Raw genomic sequence first — 8,707 nt, 5'->3', positions numbered from 1 at the left:
GGGCGGGCCGGCGGCAGCCGTACCCTCTAGAATAGAAGAGCCGCACGACCGTATATCCTGGAAGAGCAGAAAAAGCCGATCTGGCTTCCGGCGGGGGTCCCTGGCAGCCTTCCCGGAGCCGGGAAAGCGCCAGCTCTCAGCGGGCTCCGGCTTCCCGGGGAGGGGAAGGCGGCCCTGGGCTGAAACGCGAACCTCCGCGGCTCGGGCGGCGGGGCAGGCTGCGCTCCCCCGCATGCAAACCGCGGGGAAAGCACTGCTGCCAAGTACAGTTATGAACACCCCGGGGGGGGCAGGAGCCCCCCAGCTCGCTGCCCCTTCCCGGCTGGCCTGGGGCCACAACAAGGCAGCAAAGAAAAGGCTGTACCCCCCTAGTAGTGGAAAGGTACGGACTGAGGAAGGAGGTGTAGTCACAGGAAATATATTAGCTAGTTTCTTTATGTCGTTTAAACTAAAAGCACAAAGGCTTACAGCTGCTTCTAAGTTTTCAAGCAGCTGGATTGCGTTGGCTATTGCCTTTGTGGCCAGTGCACGTACATGTTGCCCACGGAGTGGGTTAACCCACAGCAGAACGCGTGCTCTCCTCTCAGTGCTGGTTCCCTGGCAGCTGCTGTGCCCATGGCACTGGTGGTGCCGACGCTTCTGAGCCCAGTCCTGAACCAGAGCAACTCTTGTCAGGACTAGCCAGGGGCTGGCAGACCCGTCTCTGTGGGCAGAGATATAGGTTCTAATCCCAGGTCTAGCAAATATGTAAATATTTGAACAGCGTGTCTAGATGTAACCAAACACACACACTGAGTCTATGTGAAAGTCCTAACTGCAAGCTGGGTGAAGCTATTTCTGCTCAGGACATCTACAAGATGAAGTAAGGACAAACCTCCCAGAGCGGGGTGGTGGGAAGCGCACCATTTGATAAGCCATCACAGACCACCTCACACACCTGCAGTCAGGGAGGTTGAACGGGGCTTCTGCAGGCTCCAGGAGGGCAGCAGGCAGCAATTACCTTTCCCCTGACCTGCCCCAAGAGAGGAATTTCACCTTGCTGGGTTTCCCAGCTATTGACTAAACAGCAAAGGGAACTGGAAGAATGGGTCCAGCTTGAAGTTTTAAAAATGCTTGTGATTAAATACACTTTACCTTCAGCTTTTCCCTGTTTCTTAATCATTCCTCTGTATTTCCAGAGTCCACCTTTCTTCCACCCCTCCTACATCCTGCACATTCCCCACTCATTCAGCTCATTCCTGTGTCACAGTGCTTTTCTTTCTCCAGTGTTCCTCTTTTGGTCCACTTCCTAAATTTATAACCTGCTTTTTCTCTCCATTTCTTATCCTTCCTCAACCTATTTTTTCCATCACCCTGTCTGCACCACTACCATCACAAACAAACCAAGCAGCATGTCAGTCCAGCCCTGCGCCACCTCACGCCTCCCATGGCTCTGATGAGACTCAGCTATGAGATGAACTGGCAAGATAACAGTCCCTGCAACAAAGGACTGACTACGTTCACTTCTTCCAGGGTTGTGCAAGCCTTTTCTCAGGCTTCACAGGGAGAGGTCACAGAAGAACACATGGAGGAAATAAGTGTTTCCAAAACAAGGGACTCTGTGCAGAGCTACCCTAAAAGCCCAGCCCAGAACCTCAGAGGGAGGCAGGTGCCTGAATCCCCTTTGAATCTAGGGGAGTTAAACATCTAACTCCTTTTGAGGCTCCCAATCTTCATACCTACAGCCCTTACGCTTGCTCTACCCTACAGGGAGCTTTCAATACCTGCTCCAGAGGTGGCTCCAGCGGAGTGGCTCACTCATCCCTGTTATACTCATGGGTGCTGGCTGCATACAAACATGCTTGTGCAGGAACACTTGTAATCACTTACCAGTTCCTCATACCAGGACCACCTTTATCAGCAGCTCCGTGGGCAAGATTAATAGTTTATTGGGTGATGTGCTGGTCTATAATGCTGTGAGAATCTGTCCTGAATCCCATTCATAAGAGGGCACCTGGTGCACGGCAGCCTGACTTGGTCACTGAGGACAAGCATGTTACTCCAGGTCTGGTCTAGCAAATCGGCCCAGTACAGACAACAGGCAATGACCACATAAGTAAAATACAGGGCACAGCTGGACCTAAAATCCTCCAAACACAGTATTTCAGGCCTTGACCACATTTGCTGTGCAAGGTTTCCCTGTGCTTGCAAACAGCAATACAGTGCTTAGCCCAGTGGACATACCCATAACAAGAACTCACAATTCTCGCATAATCCAAGCAGCACCCTGCTGCCCAATGCTCTTTTCCGGTCAGACTCATACATACCTATTCCTCTGCTTTTTTAAACCTGACCTGCTTAGCTCATGCTAGTTATCAGTGAGACTATGGCTCTCTGCCCAAAGACAAGAGGGGAAAAGCAGTACTCTCCCCATGCAGAGACTTCACAGCAGGGACCCTGTCTCAACGTGCAGCTATAGGATAGCATACTCACAAGGAAATGTTTTCAAGAACTTTATTTGATAACGAGTGGTTATGAGCTTTTTTTATTCTTCCTTGTTTTTAACCTTCCTTTCTTATCACGCAAGACATTGCCTCTGGCCTCATCATCTGGTACTCATCATCCTGCTGACCTTGACTTGGGATTGCAGTGGAAATGCATTTTGGCTCAGAGGTACATACTTCTACCAGCTCTTCCATCTCCTTCACAGGAGCAGGGGATATGAAAATACCTTGTGTTTGCCACCTTCAGAATCACAGCTTACTGGATCCTCCTTGCTAAACCTTTCTCCCTCCTCTTCCTTTTCTCTAGCTTGCCTCCTTTTGCCTCCCACACAGGCACCAACTACAGCACTGTCACTCCTCCCCTCCCTCCTGTGTTCCCACAAATCACCCATGCCATAACATGCCATGATGGTCAGTCTGGTTTTAAAACATATTGTTCCAGGTAAATAGCATCAAAGCCACATCCAGCATAAGCTGTTCTTTTGTCATAAGAGCTACTCCCTGAAAATACATTTGTATTGCTCCTTACCTGTGCCAGCCCTTGCTCCTCCTCCTCTGCAGCTCCTTGCCAGCTCATTGCATTAAAGGGGATGGAGTAATCTGGCAGAAAATAAACCCCCTTCTATTCAATATTGTTCTAATACAGCTTCTGTTAGGTCTGTAATTTTTCCCTAATTCCCCCCCTCAAGGTGATTTTCCCACATGCCTGTCTGGCAGAACACGGCATGGCACATCCCATCTCCTTCGCCCTTAGCAGGAGCACGCCTTGCCTGGGCAATGCCCTGCCGGTGTGCCCTCCTCGCCAGCCTGGTGGGAAGACCTGACTTCCCGGCCCATCTTAACAGGCAAAGAGCCATCAGCCGAGTTACCGCGCAAGCCAGGCATAATTAGCACAGCATCAGGCATCCCTGAAAACGAGACGAGATGGTGAAGGACCTCCCCGTCACAGCCTGCCCCTCTCTCCGCCATGCCCCCTCACACCAGAGCTCCCCACGGGGACAACCCGGGCGGCAAAGCAGCAACAGGGGCCACAAGGCACCCGGGGAGGGCAACGCTGGGCGCTCCAGACCGCCGCGGCGGGGGGAGCCGGCGGCCCAGGGCTTTCCCGGTGGATGCCGGCACCCCGCCGCGGGGCTTCCTGCTCAAGCTGCCGGCCCCGCTGTGCCGGGGCCCCGGCCTGAGCTTGCCAGCGGGGGTGGCGGCTGGGGGGGCGCCCCCTCCTAGGAAGGGCGGCAGCCGCGGGGAACGCTTTCAGCGGCGGCTGCCGCGGCCGGGAGTGGAGACGCCGGTTCGAGCGAGCGGCCCTTCGCGGCCGGCGGAGGGGGCGGCGGGTAGGACCGGGCAGGGCGGCGGGCAGGGCCGCTCCCGCCACTCCGCCGCCAGGGGGAGGCGCCAACGGGGCAGGAACCTCGGCCCTGCGCGCCCTCTGCTCGGCCCTGCTTCCTGGCCGTCAGCCTTAAGAGCTAGTTGAAGCTGAACAAACAGAACAAAACTATTCAGATTCCATCATTTGCCCTCAGATTTTTTTTTAATTATTTCTTAAGTACAAAGACGAGCATCCAGGGTGGCATTGCTTCTCAGAGGCGCTGCCCCTGGGCCACCAGAAGCCCCACGACACTGCTGAGGGCAGTGGCCAGCCCAGGCCAGGCCAGAGGTGACAGAGGCCTGTCCTCACAGGCACCCACAGCCCAGGGAGCCCTTGGCCAGGCTGAGGGCAGCTACCTCCTCGCCTCCACTGTTTGGGAAGGTGGAATACAGCAAAAGCCACAGTGCTGCCTTCCCCGCTCCCCAGCACCTATCCAGCTCCAAACCAGCCAGTGCTAATTAGTCTGGGAGCAAAACAAATGGTGCCTGTGAACCGAGGAGACGGAGCCCGCCCTTTGGTCTAGGGCAGGGTGGCTCACAGCCCATGTAATTAACTGATGGCCACAGGTTCCAGGTGCTCTGTGCCCAAAGGAAAAGCACCTGATTAACTCCTATTGCACAACAGGAGTGGGTATGCTTAATTACAGGGTGCATCAGGAGCCCAGATCCAATACTCAAGGGAGATGGCATGGGCCTAACAGCCAGGAGAGGCCTGGGGAAGGTAATCCTTGGCTCACGGCTGATCATGCAGTGGAGGTATTGTTGGAAATGTCAGCATTAATGCACATACATGTCACATACATCCAGATAGGGTCCAATCTTCCACACCAAAAGTTATACCCACCAAGGCCTTGAACGCAAGAATGGCATTCCTGGTAATTCTAGAATGATCTGAAGGACAGGAACGACTAAAGACAGCACAGCACCAAGATGGCTGTTACAGCGAGCTAGCAGTACCCACCTAACATGACTCCATGTCCCCGCAGCACACAAAAAGCATCACCAGTCAAGAGCTCACAGAAAATTGTCATCTGGGAAGTGATCAGTGCCCACTTGGCCGTAGCAGCAAGCCTAGCAAACCAAGAGCAAGGAGATCTGCAGTCTGTCATCAGCTGCAGCACCAGCCTCCTGGGGAGGAGGACAGACTGCATCACCCTCTGTGGCTTCTGCCTTCATCTTCCCCACTGCCTTTGGCAGGGGCTTGTCTCCTCCTGGGTGTCACATCCAGCATGCGAGACTATCACAGCCTCCTGGCACCACAGTAATAATGAAAATTATTAGCATTAGACAGGTTTCAACCACTACAGGTAGTAGTAGCATTACTAATAAATACACAGTTTAAATTGATGAGGCTAAGCTAAAGGGCTTTCTCTTTCTTTGAAGCACAAGGGAGAGTTTTTAGAACAACGCTTACAAAGAGTTATTTGAATTTCTTTCTCTTTTTCATCTTTATTAACCCGCTGTGCTGCTGGGAGGCAACACAGCCATGTTTTTAAATGAGAGGCTGCTGCCAGAAGGAAATTTGGTATGATGCCAGGGGATGAACATCAGTTATCCCTTTACAGAAGCCTCGAGGATCTGGCCCCTCCCTACTCTGTCCAGCAAACAAGATTCAAGAACTACAAAGTGTTAATGAAATGTGGAAGTTGTAAAAGAAAAGCAGGCTTTTTAGAGCTGTGAAGTCATGAAAACAAAATTGAGACACAGTTTAGCAGATTAATAGCCTGCTATTTTCCCTGTTAATTATTTCATGAATAACCACTTTTTTCATTACAAATCATCTGGCTCAGGAAGCATATGGAGAGTTTTACCAAACTCTTCCTCCCTGCTTAGTCTCTAAGGCTAAAGCAACTGTAACCACAAGCATTTTCCACAATCATTCCCTGCTCAGAGCTTCAGTCTCATATTACTGAAGAGCTAGCAGTCTCTCTGGGCTTTCCACCTCAGAAAAGTTCAGGAAGTATGTGTTACCTCCACTTTTAAAGATGGAGAAACTGAGGCATACCTAGGGAAAGCAGCCAGTAACAGCAGACAGAGAATGAGACTGAGCTGCAATTCTGCATAGTTACAGTCCTGCTTAAAGTTACTAATCCATCACTAAGTTACAAGCTTTACACATTCAGTCTCACTATCACCGCTCCTCCTGAGGACAATTCCTCCCCAGCCCTCCTGCCCTCAGACAAAGGGCAGGACTGGCCACCTCTGCAAGGCTCAGGGGCCCAAAACCACCTCAGCTTGCAAAGACAGTGATCAACGGCAAAGCAGTCAGGAGAAAAGGAAGAAAATGGATCAAAGCAAAACCAAGCAGCACAAGCATTCACCTTGCTTGATATTCCTGGAGACAAAGAAAGCTTAAAGAAATCAACAGCAACCTCTGCAGACCCCAGAACCTTTCAAGAGTAGCCAACAGACTGCTACAGTAAGGGTTAATAAGACTACAGTAAGCACAAGCCTAACATTAAAACATCATGCTGAACTCTAGTTACTCTGTTGAGCAGGACTGGAAATTTGATATGAATAGACTCCCAGCGCTGAAGAGCACAGCCAGTGTTTTTACAGCATTACTGAAAAGGAAGTTTTCAACAGCTAACCTAACCCTCTCCTTCCCAGGCTCTTATTTCACTTCCCTCCATCCTGATCTCCTTTACCCAGTGTACAGGCAAATACCATTAGCATCTTAGTTCAAACCTGCTTTTGTTAAACTTTTCTTTCCCAGCACTGAAGAAAAAAAGAATACTGCTTAGGAATGTCAGAAGTGGTAGAGCTGAAAAAAAAAAAAAAGCCCTTTTTCCAAGTGGTGATATATTTCACCCATGTACTGCAGAACCCTGAGGCTCCCACATAGCTGCTACATGTGACATTCCCCATCAGTTTGCTCAGAGCTCAGCTTGGGCAGGTAGCCCCAGCCCCATCACACTAAATAATCATGTTCACATTTGCCAAGCCACAGTCTTAGTTGTCCAGCTGTGGTCTGGTTGGGGAGGGGAAAAAGAAAACACCCACAGTTACTCTTTGTTCAGTGCTCTAAGCAATCAACTTATTTTGCAAGTTATTTCAGGAGTAACAGAAGGGACCAACAGTTGTTTACAGAAAAACTGTGCTAAGGCAAACCTGGAAACTACATCATCGCATTTTTTTCCTTGCCTAAATCTAATCCCAAGCCTGCTTGCTGCAGAGCACACACTGCTGCTTTGAGTACCAGCCCCTTAATATTTGAATTCTTACCACAAACAAATAGAAGCAACAAAAATTTCCCATATTGTAATTTTATTTTCATATAAAAATGGCAATACTGTTACTCTGAAATACAATCCCATGCTGCTCCAGAGTGTTAAGAAGGCACCTTGTACCCCAGTAGTCACCTCTCACACACATCATGCCTTCTAAAGTCCAGCTCAGGTCCTAGCTATATAGTTTCTGAGGCAATGCCTCTATTTCTGCAGAGCCATACCCCAAGCTAGATGCAAGACAAACCAATGCAAGTGGCACTGTCATTGTACAGTACTCTACCAATTCTGTTATTACTTTTGCTCCTTACCTTTGTGAGATGCAAGAAATTGAAGGCAAGCCTGGCTACACTAGCCAGGACAGCTTTCCTGCTCAGCAACAGAATCTTTGGTTACATCAGTCACACTCTAGAGTTTTTTGGGTTTGTTTTCTTTTGTTTTTCCTGCCTGCATAGCTCATTTTCTCTTCAATGAGACAGGAAGAAAAGCACATCATGCTGGTTTCTTCATTCACCTCTTTGGAGTCAAGTGCAGGAGACCTAGCCCCTTGTATACAGCATCACAAGAAAGCATGCAGCAGGAGCACTTCTCTCCTAGCTTTGGAGGATTTGGTGGCAGGCAGCAAATCCATCCCATAAAAGACAGCTAGAGAGATTTATTATTCTTGACATGTTTGCAGTAAGAGGCACCAACAGCTAAGAGTCAGACATTCTTCCCATAGGAGTAGCAGAAAAGCTCTTTATTCTGTCCCCCTTACTAAGTTAGCACCTGTCCATCACATACTGTGGCAGTACATTATGAGATCTCATCCTGTGTTTTGTACTGGGTTAGGACTGGCCATCCATGACACATTCAGGCAATTTTCTGCTGGAAGTATTTTCACTTAATTTTGTATTCTTACCTGACAAAGAAGCTCAGTGCTTCCTCACCTTCCAGCTTATGGATATGCATGCTACAGTCATCTACTTACACCAGGGCAGTCTGTGAGACACTGCAGGAAATTCTCCCCACAACCCACCATTAGCCAGCCTTCTATTGCTTCCAGTGTGCCCTTAAGTGAAGCAGCTAATATCAAAGACTTACCTTCCCCATCCAAACCCCTTGGTTGCCACAGGAGCAGTACAACAAGCTCGCAAACAAAGAACCGTCTGTGACAAGCCAAAGGGCTTTTTACTCCTTGCCTTTTGAAGAGTTTTACACTCAGGGGAGTTCTGCAAGGGGCTGAAGAAATACAGATGTGCACATAATCTATACCCACAGGGAGCAGGAGGAAAGGCCCATAAGGTGCACTGAGATGTCCTCACATGGCAATTTTAGCAGTAACTTGGGCACAGCAAATACAAGGAGTTTGCTCTTCAGATACTGAGCCTACAGATAATTCATCTACAGAATGGCTTCAGCAGAAAAGGAAATCAGCAACAGGCAGTAAAAAAAACCCTGCCACAAAAAAAAAAAATCATCCCCAAAACACCAAACAGTCTACACAAAGTCACCCTGAAAAAAACCCCACACAACAAAACTCACAAAACAACGCTCCTTTCACCTTCCTTGGAAGGAAGGCTCAGACAAGTACTTCACAGGGCTCTGGACCCAAATACCCATTGGCACATGCACATCCATGATCCACAATAC

This window comes from Falco punctatus (assembly GCF_963210335.1).
Source record: "Falco punctatus genome assembly, chromosome: 13".
Lineage (NCBI taxonomy): Eukaryota > Metazoa > Chordata > Aves > Falconiformes > Falconidae > Falco > Falco punctatus.
This window is presented reverse-complemented; position numbering follows the sequence as displayed.